This window comes from Phaethon aethereus (assembly GCF_964289735.1).
Source record: "Phaethon aethereus genome assembly, chromosome: 17".
Taxonomy (NCBI): domain Eukaryota; kingdom Metazoa; phylum Chordata; class Aves; order Phaethontiformes; family Phaethontidae; genus Phaethon; species Phaethon aethereus.
In genome coordinates, this window is record NC_138593.1 from 13068931 (window position 1) to 13088327 (window position 19397).

Below are 19397 nucleotides of genomic sequence, written 5' to 3' on the forward strand. Positions count from 1 at the left end.
AAAAGGGTGATCTGACCTTGCGAGACAGAGGAATCAGCTGGGGAGGTGATGGGAGATCGAGGCCAGAGAAAGGTGCACGAGAAGCACTTTGCTCTGTGGACCACAGAGATGGGACACGTGCTGTCCAGCCTGGGTAGCTGTTCCCTCCCTGTCCCACGTAGAGACTCTCTGATATATCAGAGGAATTTTCCACCTTTCTGCCACTGCTGCACAAATAGCATCCTTCTCCTTTTCTCAGGCTTTATTTCCACCAGACTTGCAGGTCGGTGATACTACAATACATTGCTAGTACACCAGGTGCAGTATATCGATACTACAGCAGCCCGATTCCCACCTCGCGCTCCCTCTGAATTTGGCTGGAGGCGATCAATGCTTTCCGAAAGCAGCCCTGCCCACGGCAGGGGAGAGGGGAGCGGGACAAGCCCCCCGGGACATGCCCAGCCCCGTTCGATGTCTCCGGGATGCTGTCTCATGAACACATCTAATTACAAGCAGACGGTGCTTTCGGCACACCTGCCACAGCAACTGTTTATCTTGCGGATGACTTAAAAGAGCATCATCTGCAAAGTTTGCTAGCAAGGAAAGCCAATTAGCGCGTCGCCAGCTAGAGACAGAGATCCTCTCGCTTTATCCCCACCCTTGGCAGAGAACCCTTCGGTGACAATTCCCTCCCGCTGCTCCCTCCATGTCTCTTCGGCTCCTCCAGTTGGAAATACACGGTCGTGCTTTCTCCCAGAAAAAGACACAAAACCAAGGCGGGGGCTTGCGAAGGGAGGGGGCAGTGGTGGCGAGGCAGCCCAAGCTGCCAAACCTGCCTGTACCAGGAGGTGTCGAGCAGCAGGCGGGACAGAGCTGTGGCTTGAAGGAGAAGAGCCCAAGGTCCAGTGGGGAGGAGGGCCGTTGCAATAGGTGCGGCGAAGCGCTTGCAAACTAAATGAACCTTTTATTTATTTTTTTTTAAACCGTGAATCTGAGGAAGAGGCAGGCACTGTGCCCGTGGCAGAATAAAGTGATGCTTTGCCACAAATACAAGCCAAAAAAATCATCCCGGTAGACACGCTGGCCAGGGAGATGTGGTCTCTGGCCTGCAAGGCTCCCATGTCCCCATCCCTACGCCACCCTCCCCAGTTCCCCTCTCCAGCCGCCACACTGGCCTGGCACGTCTGTCCCAGCCCAGCCTCGAGGCTCAGGTCCCCCCACTGCTCCCCCTGCCCAGCCTTTGCGAGGGGGGGATCTCCTCCTTCATCCCCATCATCCCACTGGTTCAGGGTTCCTCTGTCCCAGCTAAAGGCTTCGCCAAGGACTCTCCTCTCTCCTACCTGCAAGTCTTCGCATGTCCTACACCTCCTTGTACGGGCTCGGTGCCCGTCCCTCGCCGGGGACCACCAGCTGACTCATTTATCCATGCTCTTGCTTTAAGTTTCATGGCGGAGTGTCCCTGACGTGCCCCCCACGCTGCCCGGAATAACGGTGGCGCTGGTCCCAGCTCCAGCGCGCAGAGGAAGCCCAGGAGACCTACCTAGAAACCGGTCCTGGGAAAGCCGGTCACGCTTTCGGATCGCCCTCGCTCCCCATGTCTTCTGCGTGCTGAAAACTAAACCAAGCTTAGCTCCTTTTGGGCTTATTGAACGTTGGCACAGATCTTCAAGTTATTTAGATGCTCAACACCACAACTACTGACAGTGCGAGAAACCACGGGGACACAGATGTCCTTCTTCCAAGACTCCTGCGCACTCTTAAGTCCTATTTTTTTGTGGACGGCTCAGTCAGCAGCAGCCTCGCAGGGAAGCAGGATCAGAAACGTGGCAGCTTTAGTCCTAGACCAACAGGCAGCCGCGGGACCTTTCCTCTCCCCAAGATGCAAGACTCCAAGGCAGTGGCTGTTTCCTGTCGCTTAAACAGCTTGTTTAAAAATGTAGCAAAACATTTTACCCCTTCTCGATTTATTTTCCTTAACAGTTGCTTATGAGGGACCTTATCAAAAGCTTTCTGAAATTCCAAGTAAATTAGTCATTAGGCAGGTTTTCAGAACAGTAATTAGGCCACTCCATGCCCCTGATGTATTATTTACCTGAGAAGATATACATAATTAGGGCTCTTCTTTATAACTGGTATTACACGCACTAAATTCTACTCCAGTCTATCGTGTAATTACACAATTAGGCTGCACGCTAAACAAAAAGAAACCAATTCTGAAAACCAAGCAAAAAGAAAAAAAAAAACACAACAGTAATTATTATTTTTTAAATCCTCCACCACCAGCACAGCAGCAGGTCTTAAAATTTTAATATCCCTCCACTTAAAGTCATTTTTAAACAGGTGCTGCAACCAGGTTTGCTTTCTTAATTTTGCCGCGTTTAATCCTACTTTGCGAGGTTTAACGTCGTGCGAGAGATTCAGTTCCTTAAAGAGATTTCCTTAAAGGCTAACGTTAAAAGGGGCCTTTCCCTTCCTTGGTCGGCGCAGATTTGCCACGCCGGTGGAAGCGGCGTCGCACTGTCTTGCGGCCTCCCTTTGCCGCTCCTCCCAAACGACGATTATATTTTTCAACAGCTTCCCGGCGGCTGGCAGAGGCAGACAGGTACAGTTGCTACGGTATGGCCGTCACAGTAATTTAGCCCTACAGAGCTGGCTCCCGCCCCTGAATTTAACGGGGCAGCGTGGCAAAAGGAAAGGTGGGGAGCGCCGGCGGGGAACGAGGGCCATCCCGGGGCGTCTGCGGCAGGAGATGCCAACGTGCAGAACAGCAGCCAGCAGCCCCGCACGCCTTTCAGCCGGAGGGACGGACTTACCAGATTTGCTCCCGTCTGGCTCCTGGTCCGGCTGCAAAGCGCGATCTCGGCTCTTCCGCGGGTCCCTTCCTACCTGTGCCTGCCCGCGGGGCGTTGCGCAAGCAGAGTCCCGTCTGCCCGTGTCTGTCCTGCCTTTGTATCCTGATCCTCGCTGATGGAGGAGCACGTGCCACCGGGTCTAACGGGGTGGGGAGTCTTTCTGAATCTACCTATTGTTATACATCTATTTTAGAGTTGGTGAGGCCAAAGAAAAACGCCCGGGACTCACTGAGCCTGCTGACAACTCCCAGAGAAGATACCTGTGTATTATCCGCATTTATTTCCATGCTTTAAAAACCCTGATGGTTTGTTATTTAGTTAAAGCATAAATACATTTCCTTCCAAAACTTCAGATCTCTAAGCTGAAAAACTTCCAAGCTAGTTCCCAGGGCACAGGGAATGCCATAAGCTTTAGGAAGCCCCAGGTTTAGACACCACTGTTGGACTTCCATTGAACTCGGCACGAGAGCTGCGGGTTCAAAGTCATCTGCTGGTCCCAAAGAGCGCGAGCTGGTGACTCAGAGGACTTAAAAGTAACTGGTGTTGGACAGAGGTCATTCAAAAGCAGCAGAGAGGTCGAAAATCCCCCACTAATATTATTTAGGTTTTGCTGCTGCCTCTCTCCACTTTTGCCGTGTTGCAGAGAGGTGAGCCCTGCTCCCAGCCCCGGTCACCGCAGGGCTCTTCTCCCCTCTGCCACCACGTGCCAGCCCTGCCAAGGCTCTGCCTGGGCTCCGGCCATGCTCAGATTCTGTGATTTCACCTACCCAGGGCTTTCTTCTTGATGCTACTGTAATTTTTATTTTTTGGTTGCGGGCAGAGAGAAGAGACATTCAAGTATAGTGGAGAAAAGTCCATCTCTACCAGGACAACTGGAAGAGAACTTCTCTTGAGCCTTCCCCATCACACCTACCTCCAAGGACCACACCAGGATCAAACTACAGCTTCTGACACCCCCGCCCACAGTGGCTCTGACCAAGGTGTACAAACCACCACAGTTGTGACCCTTATATCCCAAACCCCGTGAAATCTCAATCCGTGCACGGACTTCAATGAGAGCCTCTCACGTTTGCAAAGCCTTTCACAGAGCTCGCGCTCATAAGCCACGATTCTCCCTGCATGCAGCACCTTGCAGGACCAGGGCTTAGGAGCCACCAAGTCACCGCAGTAATCACCAGCGGGTCAGGATTTCAAAGGAACCCGCAGCTCCAACAGCACTGAGATTTGGGGATTTATCTCTCCTGGGCTCTTTTGAAAATCCTGATCAGAGTGCAGCTCTGGTCAAAAATAGGTTATGCTAAAAATAGGGCTTACAGAAGGGCCCGGTACAAACCTCCACTCTTCTAGGATTCTTATGAGTCAGCTCGTTTCAAAGGCAAGAGGAAATTTGTACAACTGGCAAAGCAGTAAACACAGAAAGGAGATTTAGCCATGCCTCATGGGCCCCCAAAGAGGTACCTAGTGCACCCTTTGGAGAAAGCAGCCTTGCTGTTAAGACACTGGCTGCACCAACAGTCAAAAAAAAAAAAAAAAAATCTCAGACCCAACTGTACCTCTTGCACTGAGCTGGAGAAGAATAAATATAGAAGCAATAAGATATTTATAGGCAGACAGCTATTTTAACACAGCTCTGCTTTAAAGAGAATCCTTATTTAAGTCTTGTCCCTGTAAAGCTGCAGGATGACTTAGAAAAATAACCAGATTAATTATTTTCGTCAGAAGAACAGAGAAACACGTAGGGAAGATCAAATGCATGCAAATGCATTAAGAACGTGGGAGCGCGAATGCAGTGCTTCTGTTCTGGTGACTCAAACACAGTCAGGACGGCGAGATCTCCTGCGCGCAGGCCAGTCTCCGAAGAGCCCACCCTGACCACATCCCAGGCCTGCCAAGGATCAGAACAAGACCAAGCATTAAAAAACAGGCACACGTCAACTCCTCGGCCAGGTAGGCTGGGAGCCCCACGCTGCCGTGCTCTCCGGAGACGCGACCGACAGCAAACCGTTAGATTTTCTCATTGCACTGCAAAAGGAATGCGATTGGAGGAACGGATATTTCTAGGCGTACTGTATTTACTGTGATAACGGTGCGACTCACCCACCTTGTCCCCAAAAATCGGAGGTGTGGCTGTTACCTGCGCTACAACAGTTGCTCTCTTCCTGCTCCTGATGTGCCCTGTCCGTTGGTCATCCCTTCCCAACCTGCAACAACTACAACACCTTCTGAAGTTCAGAGGCTACTTTATGCAGTGGGACACATCTTTACAGGTCACTTTGAAAACTCTCAGAAGACAGGAGGAGCGATTGAACGGTGCAAGGGTTATATCTGAGCCATCATTGTACCTGAGAGATTTGCAGCACCACAAAGAATGGCAGAGCCCAGGGTGGAAGTCAACAAGCTCAGCCAAGCCATGACCATGGGACCTTCTGGGCAAAGGAAACTGCAGTGGAAGTAACTGCTTGTTGGGTTTGGGGTTTTTTCATTTGTTTCCTTATAGTCTCAGCATGGAAGAGCATTATACGTGCAACAGGGCTGCACTGCAGTAACAGTGCAATCGAATCGAACAAGCAGGAGCGTGCGTGGCCCCACGCGGGGCAGCTGAAGCCCACACTCACGGGCGATGCCCCGGGGCCAGCCACACGCTTCCCACCACTGCAGCGGAGGCAGATCCTCCCCGTGGGGAAGGACCTTTGCAAGGCATGGGGTGAGCCACCACTGGGCACCGACCCTCCTCAGTGCAGGGACATGTCCAAGAGGTGGGGACATGCCTCCCCGCACTGTCCTCGCCCAGCATCTTGCTGTATCGGTATGCAAACACTGGCAGCCGTGAACCCAGCCAGTGCAACCTTGCTAATTTAATAAATGGACTTTGACGAGGCTACGTGTCTGCTTCAGCGCTCCCCCTCCTCTTGCCCCAGCCCTGGCTACCCTCTCCCAACTCAAAGCCTCTTCCACAAAATAAATTAAACCACCCAACAAAAACACACAGCTCTGCTCTCTGGTGAGAGCCAAAAAAATGCAAAAGAGGGCAGAGCTGGGCAGGACGGTTCAAAGGCAGCACCGAACGCTGAGGGGGCCATGTGCACGGTGTGGTGCAAGCTCTCCCCATCATCCCCCTTCTGCTGTTCCCCCCAAGATGTTCAGGCAGGCTCATCACAACGCCCTGGGTGTTCACAATCGATTGCAGGCAAGAAGCAGACGCTTGTACCTTGCTGACAGATGCTGTCAAGACAGCGTGGCAGCCGCAGGCTTGCCGAGGAGGTGAACGCAAGGTAGAAACGAGGGGCTACAGAAGAGGAAGAGAAGCCACGTTATTTTCCATCTGCCAGCGATGCCTGCACCAGCTGACCTGAACGAGCTGTAACGCACACATGGATGCTGGGAGGAAAGAAAGAGAAGTAATGACACATGTCAAAATAACCTGCCAGGGCCAAACAGGGTCCAAAAAGGCTGGAGTTTGCCCTCTCCGAAAGGGGCATTTCCAACAGCTTTTGACCACTGGCTGCCCAGGCAGGGACACCCAGCTTGCAGGGAGCTGGAGGCAGAGCACAGAACTCATGTCTCCAGGCTGTATGGCTTCCAGGCCAGGGGCTTTCAACAGAAGAACCTAATTTTCAGAGGCAAAACAGATAGGTGCAGCTCTCCGAGCTGGTATGCAAGCTGCCACACAAGCTGCCATGCCATTATCGGAATTGAAGGATTAAACGAGATGGGAGCAGGTAACGACTCCCCACAAGAGACGCTCTGCCTGAATAAAGGCACTTGCCAAGGTATGAGCTTTCCTCTGACTCCTGCTCCGGTATCAAGCAACAGGGCTCAGGAAACCACCTCCCACCATCGCCTGTCTGCCTCTGTACAGCCACAGTGTCCCACGTATCTCGCAGAAGCAGCATCTCTGCTTCAAGTGGAAGATCCCTCACACAAAGAAGAGTAAAAACCAGTGCTGAGAAGCATCACTGCAGGCTGGTCACATACAAAGTGCCGGATGACGGCCAGCTGCTAGGTGTGGTGCTTGAGCCCCGTGAAAGGGGGTTCGGAGAGCTTTCCTGCCAGCATTCGCTGCTTGTAAGGTCAACGCAAAGGTGGGGGAACACACTGCACCACAGAGATGCCAATGGCCCCAAGGGATGTGTCTAGCCTGCTTTCAGCTCACATATCAAAGGACAGTCTTTTTGAGGAAGAAGGGACCTCAGAAAGACATCAGAGCCAGGAAAGCATGAGCAGAATTGATGAAAGAAATGGAGTAATGCCTGAATTCATAGCTTCTCTGATGTTTAATAAGCATTAGAAAGCGTTGATAACACCCAGCACGCAGCTGTGGGTACCAGAGGCTGGTGTTGGCACAGGATTTGCTGCTCTCATCCTCCACTCCCAAGGGTCCGGGGCTCTGTGGGTACAACAGCCACGGGCCCCTCGGGGCTCACGGCACTCCTCTTCCTGCACAGGCAGGTAACTCCCCTCCCAAGGTTTATAATAAAGCCTTTCAGTCTCAGATAAGATGGACCATCAGCTCTCTGCTGTGGGGAGAAAGCTGTGCCTCCTAACGTGCCGCTTCCTTCTCTGCTCTGCAAACAGGGAGACCCGAGCTGTGGTTGCTGCATTTTGCCAAGCGCTGCAAAAAGTGTGGCCATAGGGCACACGATGAGAGAAAAGGGGAGAAGATGATCCTCCTGGCCCTAACCTACAAAAAAAATTTCTAAGAGCACACATAGACAAAAGCTGAGACACCTAGGGATAAGAATAACAAAAATTGGCAGGGATGGTGCAGAATTCCTGCTGCCTGAGAATCTTACAGGGGGAGCGAGCTGCCAGCCGGGATGGGCTGGGGAGCACTGAGCCTGCGTGGGAGCTGTCAGAGTCCCGGCCCCACCTCGTGTGACGGTGAGAAGTCCCTGCAGAGGTGACAGCTCTGGCAGACACAGTGAACAAACAGCCGAAAAGAGGGAGAAACGAGAGATGAGGCAATGGCCACCGGGGAAGAGATCTCCGCAGGCAGAGCCAGGCTGTACACGCTTGCATTAAAACAGGAAAGGGAGGCAACTGGTTAAAGACCAACTTTTAAGCAGCATCCTCGCTGCCCACAGGTAGGGCAGGGCAGGTTGGCAGCTCCCCTCCCTCCCTCTCTCCCTCCCCGAGACTTCCCCGCCGCAGCAGACCTAATTTCATGGGGTTTTTGCACAAGCAGCGGGGTGGAAAATGATCATCAGGAGGCAGCGCATGGCGAAGCACCCCCCGTTCCCCAGTTCCCCCTGCAAGGTGAGCAGCCCCAGCCCAGTCCCTCTGGGTCCGCACCCCGCAGCGAGGAAAGAGGCTACCAATGAGCTTTCCAAATCAGAGCCGTGGTGCAGAGAGGGGACCCGCACTCCCCCCATCCCTGTCACCCTCCTGGATGCTGACGAGAGAGACAGCGCAGTCCTGCGTGACAGCGTGAAATTAATATGATTTTGGGGGAAGTTGGCAGTGAGTAATGAGCATCTGAAATACCTCCTCTCCACCCCCTCGCCCCCTGAACTCTTTTAACCCTTCGGCTGCTAGCACGGCAGCAGGATCAAAGGGTGGGAAAAGGAAGATGTGAGCTAAAGAGAACCAAAGAGGGGTCACGCAGCCCACCTGACAACTGAATTTGCAGGGCAAGTTTTGGCACAAATCCCAGTGGTGCTGCTTGTGATCAGTCCGAGTCCACAGAGGTGCCCAGATTGGTGCTCAGCGGCTTGAAAAAGTCATCGTTGCTGCCCTTCCAAGAGAGGCTCCACAAGATGATGTCAAAAAAAAAAAAAAAAAGGGGGGGGGAGGGGCAAGGGGGACTGAAGGAGACCAAGCCTGTCCTCCAAACATCCTTTGGCAAGTCCCAGAAGGCCATTGATGAGGGGAGAGCCCAGTATGTCCAGAGTAGATGGGCAGCCCCTCTGCTAACAAGCAGGTCTGGGAGATGCACAAAGGAGATGGCTTTCCCAGGGCTGGTTTCCCTGGTGTCTAATAAAACGAGAACTTGGTCAGAAAAAATGTCCCATCTTCATGGGCAGCTTATGTGAACTCCTGGACGTCTAATAAGGGTCAATCCCACAACACCACCTTCCTGGGAAGACAAGCCTGGGGAGCTTCCTCCTATACTTAATTGCATCAAGTTCTCAAATTTAAGATCTGCTCTCCTCTCCCAGATGCCTAGACGTGGTCAGGGTACTGCTGGGAGAGGAGGAAAGGGAGGTGAGAAGATAAATGATCAGACCAATCTGCGTTAACTTGGTTTCTTTGGCAAAAGCAACGCACGGGGCGGGAGCACAGACAGAAGAGCTAATGGTGCCACCAGCTGCAGAAGCCAACACGGTTCAAACGCCTTTGGCAGGGGTTTGCCCCGGGGGAGGTAAGAGGTTGTGCAATGAAAGGTCCTTAATTGTAACCATATCCCAAGGCTTAAAATTCCCTGGATTGGAAGAAGTAGAAATGCTGTAGCAGGCTTGAGGTTAAAAAAAACCCAAACCATAATAATGCAAACAGAGATGCAAATAAAGGATACGCTGTCATCCCGAGGAGAAAACTGTGATTCATTAGAGGCTTGTTCAGGATCTTCTCATGAAGTGAGACTGAAAAATACCCACACATATATGCTAGCAAAAGACGGGAAGGTGGATGGGTCAACATCACTGTGCAAAAGCGCTAGTTAAGAAATGCAACAGAGAGAAGAATGGCAAGATCCAGAAAATAATCAATTTGATTGCTCCTTGACTTAAAGGCTAAGACAGTGAATCCAGTGTCATTTCAACATCACAGATTCTACAACCCCACGGCTGCCAGCCCCCAAAGTAGCCTCAACGGCCAAGGGACAATTTTGAAAACGAACAAGAAGCGGTTACAACATAAGGCAAAAAAATTAACACATTTTTCCTTCCTTTATATATAGACACACGCATACTTTTCATAACAATTCAGACAAAAGGAGACTTTATAATACTAACAGCGCTGAGTGGGTTATTTACAGGAGACAACAGCTCCTATAGGCTTTGTTTTTTGCTTCCTATCGAGGAGAAAAAGCCCACGCGTATGCACACACATGTGCCAGTCCCACTCGGCACAGAAAAACTGCAAAAACCCCAAAGCAAAATCCCAGAAGCTGCATTTGAGTAAGACATTTCACAAGCAGCCCCTTCCCCATCTCTCTGCACCTCCCTGAGCACCTCTGGGCTGATGAGCAACGGAGTCTGTACGTAAAAATAATTAAGTTGCGTTGGGAGGTTCAGCTTGGTGCCTGGTGAGAGATGCTTTGGCAGGAGTCAGAAGGAAGCAGCCTAGAAATTCCCTTCCTTTGCATTGGACAACTGGACTGCGCAAAAGCAGGCAGCCAAACACTCCTTGGCCGAGGTTTCGGGTGAGCAGAAAAGGGGACCTGTGGGTACGGAGTACGTGGAGTCCAGAAGAGGGGAAAAAAAATATATAAAAATCAAGTATTGCAATGAATATTCAAGGCAGAGAAAAAGATGTGCTGAAAAATCTTCCTTCTGCTCTTGGGAAGATCCACCTTTTAAAGCAACCCTGTCAAGATAACACAGAGTTAAACACTTCCTTATCTATGTTAAACACCTTTATGATTCAAACTGAAAAACAGTGCTGGAAACCTATTTCACTCTCCCCCACCCCATGGCTCAATTTGGATAGTCAAATTCAAGAGGCCAGTTACATCTCTGGTCTCTGAATATCAACCCAACGTTGCTGTGTTTGGGTTTCCAGAACATACGGAAAAGGCTTGAAAAATCACCCCCAAAAAAGTTTAATTTATGATTTTTGAGATAGTAAGAGAAATAAACCAGCCCAGTAGATCCCTGTATTCTCATCCAGACCTCTCAGCTCATGAGGCTGGTGCACGTACCTGCAAGTTGCCGCCCAGAAAAGCACCCACACCCTGCATTTTCCCTGTGCACCTCTCCCAGGCACCTGCGATTTGGACACGGGAGCGTACAGGGATTAGCGAATCCCCTGTGCTAAGCCAGGCTGTGAGGATGCACCTGGGGTAGGCTGTGCAGGAGAACAAGGTCGCACACAATCCAAAGGTGTTAGAAAAGCGGATGGCATGGGGTGGTCGGGGGGTCCAGCCCAAGGGGCAAAACTTTAATCTTCCAACAGCAAAGGGGGCAAATGGGGTGGAAACAGAGACCAAGGGCAGGAGGAGAGCCAGGTTACGTGGTGGGATCACAGTGGAGACCACAGCAGCTCAGCACCACAGCACTGCAGCCAGGACCTGCTGCAAACACCAGCTCCAAGCCTGCTGGAAGGCTGCAGGGAGGAGACGCTGCCAGGGATGCTGGAGAGCAGGGGAAACGTAATAGCAGAGAAACTCCATCTTCCCCTCGCAAACCAAAAAACCCGCTAAAAGCCACCAGTGGGGCAGAGCTCCTCAGCCAGGAGGTGGGGAGCAATCAACCAGCTTCGTAACCACGCCAAAGAAAACACATCCAAAGACACATTTTTTGGAAGTGCCTTTGAATTACGTGGGCAAAGGGGGCCCACACAGCAGGCGGGCGAGGGGGAAGAGCTGTGCTGGCAGCACCAGGGTGGAAAGCTTCCATCCAGAGCAGCATCCTGCAGCCCCCCATGCCAGACACGCTCCTCCTCAGCCGCTCAGCAGCCCAACGCACAGACCTCGCATCCTAATTAGGAAGCTGAACTCCAGCATTAACACGAAGTGCCACATCATCGGCTGGCATCATCAGAAGCCGCCTGCACTCACATCCCCCGAGGACGGGGCCCTGAACCAGCTCACTGATGCTCCTTCCAGCGCATGCAGCCCTGCAGTGCTCCAGGCATGGGTTTGCACCACGGTTTTGGGACGCCACCTTGAAAAGGGGAACCGGACACTATTATCCCTAGGGATAAACCAAAACAGGGCAAAAGCACTGTCAGCACGGGAATCCACCCTTATGCTGAAGGCACCGGAGCACACATATGCACCCACCCATGCGCTCGGGTGCAAACCACCCCCAAGGAAGCTGCCCAGGCTCTGCCTGTAACCTCAGGGCACTTGATGGTTGCCCGCGGTGGCCCGGGATGCCCCGCTGGTAGCATGCTGATTTGCCTGTGGCTTTGCCATCTCATCTGAGCTCCATGTGCAATTAGAAGGGCATACCACGTGAAGCAAGGGCTTGATATAGTCGCAGCCACTGGAGACCACCCAGGTGAACTCGTGTTCCCAGCTAATCACCATCACCTCCCACTCAACAGCTCGACACCAAGCAGAGCATGCGCTTTCAGCACAGGAGATCCACGCTGCCACCAACCTGAAAGCACCAGCCAGCTCAAACCAGGCTTCCTTGGTGTTTGGTGTTCAGCCTGGAGATGGCTTTGAGATCACAAAGAAGGGCCGGTCACAGTTTTATACAACCTGTTTGTTTCCTCAGGAACATGATACGGCGATCCCACTCAACACCAAACCAAACTCAGAGGCATCATTACTGCTGTCAGCGCTCAAATGTGTAATGAGACATGTTCCAGTTCTTGCTCCTAAAACTGTTTTTGACAGGTTTCCACCTGAATGTGTGCCTCCCAGCAAGATACATGTTCCACGGTCCTTCCGTGCACTGGCACCAACATCCCAATTCACAGGGGAGGCCAGAAAGCTGGGATCCAACGCCGACCTGATGGACGGGTCCAGAGTGCCCACCGATGCCAGCTGCTTCCCCGGCGTCCTTCTGCTTGTGCCGATTCATGTTTGTGCACCCCCTTCGAGCACAGGCTTGCAAGCACAGTGCCCTGGGACGAGTGAAGGTGTGAGTATGGCAGAGGAGCTGGCAGCTCAGTTCTGCACAATAAAATCTGGCAGGGAACAGCCCTGCTACTGTTGCATCTGAGCATTTGTTTTAATATACCCATTCTCCCAATCCTTCTCAGGAGTTCTCCGAGGCACCTAAGCCCCAGTCCACAAAGGACGTCAAGTGAGCGATCAATACTGGCCTGAGTAAGACGAGCACGGTGTTGAGCAATGTATCCAGACTGGATCCCACAGGACCAGGCTCTCTCCTCTCATCTGCCCATTGGTCCAGTACAGGATTTGGTTCATCTGAATCCACACCAAGCAACAAGGGAGGTTGCTGGGCCACAGGCACCAGACTGTGGAAGACCAAGAAGCTCTTCCCTCGGCAGAAGTAGCCTCCTGGGGAGAAGGGATGGCATGTTGCTCTGAGGAACATCTCTGTGTCCACCAATAAAGGAGCAGAAACTATTAGCTTTAAATCAGTAGCTACACACAGGTAGGACAAGCGACATTTGTGTGGCAGGTTTTGCTCATCACCCAAACAGCTACCCCCCTCTTTTCTGAGTCCTTCAGACTGGATCTGGCTGCAAACTGACAGTTGGACCATCTTGATAAAATGGTTCAGAAATGCAGCTTAATCTGTTCATGGATATAACCCAGATGAACAGGCAATGAACCCAACAGTGGCTCCTGCCACAAAAAAGGGTCGATGATCTGCTCCGCTTCCTTCCACCAGTACTGTAGCCCTGCACGTCCAACGCCTGTGCATCTAGCAACTCTGCCCTGTCTCCCCTTGCCCCTCACACAACACTCTCAGCACATTTTATCTATGCCAATTCAGTTTTGTTTGGGTTGTAAAGGGCTAAGAGCATAATAAATAGGGAGTTTTACCGTCCTATGAATCACAGGCATGTTTGCAATGCACACACCCTTACCTAGACCCTGTAGGGTGCTGGGGGCAGTTTCCAGCCATCGAACGGTGGAGAAAGAGCCACGCTTCGGCTTTTCACAGGAGGGTGCAGAATGCACTGGGGGACATCACTCTCAGCATGAAGACATGAAGGAGCTAAGCAGGTGATCTGGCCAGGAGGAGGTGTCTCACCCAGAACAGATCTGCTGATGTGGTGGGATGGCGGAAAGAACAGGCAGACCAGCGCACCCGTGGTCACTGGGAATCACTCAGCCTGTCCCACCCATCCAGACCGGACCTCCAGCACGGGCTCAACAGCTGCTGGGGCTTCTCCCCAACATCCCACCCACCAGCTCCATTGCCCCCAGCTGCAGTTGTGCAGCCCCCATCCTACCTCCAGCAGACCCTCACACCACGAGGAGGTGCTCACTGTGACTTCTGCCGCTCCCCCCACATTCATGGGCCATCTAACCGCAGGGGGGGAAGCACAGGGAGAAACATTTTAAGCACAAGAAGCAGCAGCAGTAGATTTTGAAACATTTCTAGCACAACATCTAGAGTTTTAAAAGCAAAAGCACCACTTGGAGAGTAATCTGACATTAGACTGTTCAGCAGGCAATGCTTGCAGCATTGTGTATCCTAGGGCTGTTTGCACTGAATATTCCAATTAATACTGCCCAGCACTTGCTTAACAAAGAACGGACTAATTTTTTTCCTCCTCTGCCTTTCACTAGCAGAGATTTCCGTGGCTTCAACAGGGCAACGTTACTCTGGGAAGGAGAAATTGTCTCCAGTCATGTAGACTCCATTAGTGGGAGAAAGGTGTGAACAGCAAGCATGTCTGGCAGACGGATTCATTATACCACCGTGTCCTTTGTAATGGGAAATGAAAAGCCCATTCCGATAACTACACTTTATTATAATAGGTCAGAAGAAGTGAAAGGCATCATCTTATAAAATTAACTTCATAAAGACTGCCTTTAAAAAAATATCTCTGCCAGTTTATCCACCATATCTTTCTTCAGAGATTTTTCTTCTAGAAGAGACATGACTCCAAAGTCTTGTCCCACTGGCTGTCTCTTCACTTTTACCCTCTATCAGAGGGAATAGATCTGTTTTCTCCTCATCAGTCCCAGGCACTTGTTTTGCCAGATGCAATAAATGCCACGTCTTTGTCAAGACGGAGAAAATAGTCAGCAAAGTGGTTAAAATTAAAAGAGACACCCACCCCCGAAGGTCTTCACAAGAAGCAGCATTACTTTCTTTACAGAAAAATCAGAATACGGAGATAAATGCACACGATAACCTGTTCTGTGCTCTGGCAAACCTTTCAATTGCTTTTTCTTCTAGCTGCTTCTTTAGTCAAACTAAAGTCCAGTCTCTCAGGTGATAATAATTTTGCGATTTAACAGCTTTACACAATGTGTTTGAATTCAGTTCCTACAGGTGAAAGGCAAGGGATGGCCAGACGGACATTAAAACACCTTCCACACTCAGTGCTGACATCTGATCTCCCTCTGAATTTTGAGGGTTGGGGTCTACCACAACTGATTGGCAGAGGAGGGTTGGAAGTGATGGTCATTGCAATTTTAGGAGAATTTCTAGATACAGACCCAACAGTAAGTTCTCAGATGTATTTTGCAAAGAAAAGAGGAAACAATGCCAGCTGCAAAACATACTACTTGAGATGCAACCCTAATAACGGCTTCCTTCGGTAGTATAAGCATCAGGTATGTCAAAGTCTAGGTAGACTTTCTATGTTATCTGTCCCTCAGGTTGCATTTGATTGGGTAGAAATCTTTAAGAAGTCTTTTTCTAAATCTAATTGTCCCCCCTTTGGGGAAAATAAACCACACATCTCCTTGAAATGTTATATGCCAACTGCAAAACAGCCTTATTTTTAATATTCATGAAAGTTGGTGCAGAGAAGGGGAAGGAGGATGGAAGAGAGAACTATGAAACAAATAGTTAATTGGGACTTCAAATGAAGGCTGCATGGATCTAATGTGATAGATTTTGAAGAAGCCTAATTTTCAGAAATTGCCAGAGCTCCAATCTGTGAAAATGTGGCCTTTCACAGATCTCCAATTCAGCTTGCCACATCTAGAGTTCCTTTTGAAAAAAAATCTTGCCATAAAAGCCCCCCAATTTGGTAGCAAAAATTAGCAGCCTTCATGGGATATCAATCTCTTTGTCTCTCCCCCCCTAACTATGGCTCTCCAGAAAGAACTAAGGACCATTTGTCTTTTGTTATTTTTCCAGGTAGTAAAGATAAGAGCAGAATCTAATAAAGAACAAAAATGAGGGGAAAAAACCAACACACCCACAAAAGCTAAATCTTCACACCTAGCCCAAAACCAGCCCCTATAATTGAAAAGCATTTCTCCCTCTGAAGAAAATAACACCTATTGGGTCTCAAAAAAAGAAAAAAAAAAAAAAATCCCCTGACAGTGCGAGAGAGGCTAACACCTCCAGCAGAAGATGGCAAGACACGCTCTGAACCAGTGCTACACACCCCGGCAGAGCCATCATGTCCGGTGTGGAACATGGGCAGCACCTAAGGCTCATGGAGCCTTGCAACAAGGCATTTATTTGGCAGGCAGAGGACTTTAGCTGTTAACCAGAGCATTTGAGACTCCTGTACAGAGAAAATTAAGCATCATCTTTCTCCAGCCTGAGAATTAGACCTTATATCCCCCAAACTCCAAACTTAAAAGAAACTCATTTGCTTTGAATCTCCTGCAAACTCTGAGCTTGGGGAAAAAAAAAAAAAAAATCAATTTGAGTTTTACACTCACTCATAGACCTTTCCGAAGCAACTGGCTGGCCTCCTTCCTCCCAGGGATCCACCTTGCTGCCAGGGATGGGCAGCAGGAAACTCCTGGGGAACATGGCTTCCCAAAACCTGCTGGTGCAGAGGACGCATGCGATCATGCAATGGGAACACATGTGTCACCAACCGCCTCCAAACCACAGCGAGGTCCAGCCCAGAGGACGGTGCAGAGCCTTTCCCCATGGTTTGTACAGATCACTCGAAGCAGCCAGCGAAGGGCAACAGCAAGCGAGGGCACACACAAGACAGCTAGAGTCTACTTTCGGCTGCTGCAAGAACATGAATGATGGTACAGGGCAAGTCTAAGCATTTAAGCAATGGATCCATAAACAATGATCTTAAAAAGCGTAAAGACAACCATGGCAGAATTTCCTGAACTGCCATTGCTGAGCAGCACAGGTACAGCAGCTTCCAAAATGCACTATTCAAAACACCCAACTTCCTTGTTTTGCTGTTCCAGTGTCATTAACACCTAGTGCAGAGCCATTTAAAAAGGAAGACACAGCTCCTTGACAAAGCTCAAAACATGAGAGTATTTGTTTGGGGTTATATATATTTGTCTGGGGTAATATACACACACACACACTATATATATTATATATAAACATACATACACACACACACTATATATATAAAAATACACACATATATCTGGGGTGTGTGCGTATGTATATTTATTTATTAAATTTTCTCCTGCCTGGGCAACTGCAAAAAAAAAAAAAGGGAAAAAAAAAAAGGCAAGCACAGAGGGAAGCAGGTTGGGAGCCAACACCAGCTGCAGGGCTGGAAAAGTGTTTTTTGAGCCTGTGAAACAATAGAGGAGATGCTCGCCCTGTGAAGCTTCCCACCCTCCGTAGGCCCAGGGCTGCTGCCCTGCGTGGCGATGCCCGGCGGTCCCTTGCTGTCCCCAGGCTGGCGGTCCCCGGCGCGGTGGTCCCCAGCCAGGCTTTCCTGGGCAGGCTAAGAGTGCCCCCTGCAGCCATGCCATCCGTGCCGCCTCTGCTGCCAAGTAATTGTTCGCAATTCCAAATAAATAAATAACGAAATACAAATAAGACAGGTTCCTAAATGCAGAAAGAGCTAAAGGCTCCAGAGCAAAGGCATCTGATTTAAAACCACAAAAAACCAATCTAGGAGGATGAAGTGTTTAGTAGCGCTCCGTCATGCCTAGTTTTAGCCACTCTGAAGGGAAGGAGGGATGGCAGGGGTGGAGGGAGGATTGTGGGTCCCCCCCCAAGCCGCTGGCTTTTGTTTTGAGGATAAAACACGCATCTCTGAATATCCTAGGTAAATGAAACTGATGTTCACGCATCACTCCGAGAACGCTGTCAACAGCGCACGCGGCTAGCAGCTGCATGTTCCTTGCCATATTAATCAGGCTGCTCCTCTACCCCTCCTCTCCACAGCACTAAGGTGCTAGACAAGACAGGAGGAAAAAAATGTGCCAAACCCCCCACAGTCTCTGCTGGCCTTGTCTGTCCTCGTGACATACATAAGCCTCCCAACTCCTTGAACTTAACCCAGGGCCCTAGAAGGCAAATAGATCCCCCTGGTTTTGTTTGCTCCAGCTTTACGAAGGTCACGACCGTAGCCACGCAGTGCTGGGTGTTAAATTAGCCGTGCCCCATGTGCTAAGAAAACTCAGCACAGCAACTTGGAACTCCAGGTTTTTTTGCCCTGTTTCAGTAGGGCCTTTCAGGGCAGCGTTGAAGCAAAAGCATCCAAGCTGCAGAGCACAAGCAAGAAAACCCTTTCTTCTCTTCTACAGGCATCTTCACATTGTGCCTATTGTCACGCTTCCAACGCTGCATATCCAAGAGCCAAGTCATGGTCTGTGTCCAGTCAAATCCCCAGAGCTCACCCCAAAACAGTGTCGGCAACACACAGCTCTTTCCTCACCACCTTACATCCTGCAAGAAAACAGGCCAGTACCAGCCGCACGGGAACCACTGTCCTTACCTGTGGTCAAGTGAGGAGAACATCACACGCTGGTAAAATAGGCAGAATTCACTGCGTATGGGGAAATGCATCATTTCCCCTGCACCCAAGAAAAAAAAAAAAAAAAATCACTGCCCCATGGCTCCTCGCCAGGCAGTTTTCACTGCGTGGTCTGGGGAGGTTTCAAAGGGTTAAGCAATTCCTCAACTCAGTCCCTTTGGAAAGAAATGCCACGGCTCTGACCAGATGAAAGCATCTGCCTTCTGCTTAGACAGACCCACACAGAAAAGCCACCTCCTGACATAGTACTTCACCGTGCCCTGCAGATGTGAGCTATCACCCTTATTTTGCGGATGGGAAAAACCGACAGGTAGAGCTGGGCACCAATTCCCCCAAATTCCTTCCGCAAGCCAACAGCGGAACAGTGACCATGGCACTGCATCAGTGAGCAAAAGATTCTCGTCCTGGGAGCAGAAAAGATGCCATATGCTGTATTTTACAAAGTTTCATCTCTGTTCCAGGATACATTACAAGACTTTACAAGTCACTGCACAGGAGGCTGAGGATACAAAGAAAACAGATCAGCCAGCGCACAGAAGAATGTGGGCTGGGATCCCCAAATCCCTATTCACCGCTCAGCACTATCCCAGGCAGGTCTCACGGCTGACAAGTTACTTCTTGCCGCAGAGGGTATTACAGGCAGCACAGTCCTGCACCCTTACACACACAGGGCTGCCGACCGCAAGGCAACATCCCACCGAGCACGTGAAGCACGCACAGCAAAACACTCGTGGAAGGGAAGGCAATATGTAAGTGCTCCCTCCATGGCGGGAAGCAGCTACACCATCGTGTGGGCAAGACAGATGGAGGAGGGAGCCAGCTCCAGCTAAAACCTCTCACACTGGCTGGCTGCAGCGGCTCTGGCTGCTCCTCGCCTGCCCGGTGTGCCGAGCACCAAGAAAGCTGCTGCACGCCTTTCAGGCAAGAGTTAAAAAAAAAATATCCAACGCTATGTCATGTACTCAACAGGCGGGGAGATCTCCAAGCTCCGCAGATATCTGCTGCACGGCGGTGGGCCACCAGGTCTGACAGCTCACAGTGGCTCTGGCCAAAGCGCTGGCTTATGTGATCTCTGTCTCACCAGCA

General features: G+C 50.5%; 1 protein-coding gene across 1 annotated transcript in view; it reads right to left on the bottom strand.

Moving 5' to 3' along the window:
- The window catches only part of RBM19 (RNA binding motif protein 19), a gene marked incomplete at both ends in the record, with an annotated part of 61835 nt that overhangs the window by 22753 nt on the left and 19685 nt on the right, over positions 1–19397 (bottom strand). The window lies entirely within an intron of this gene.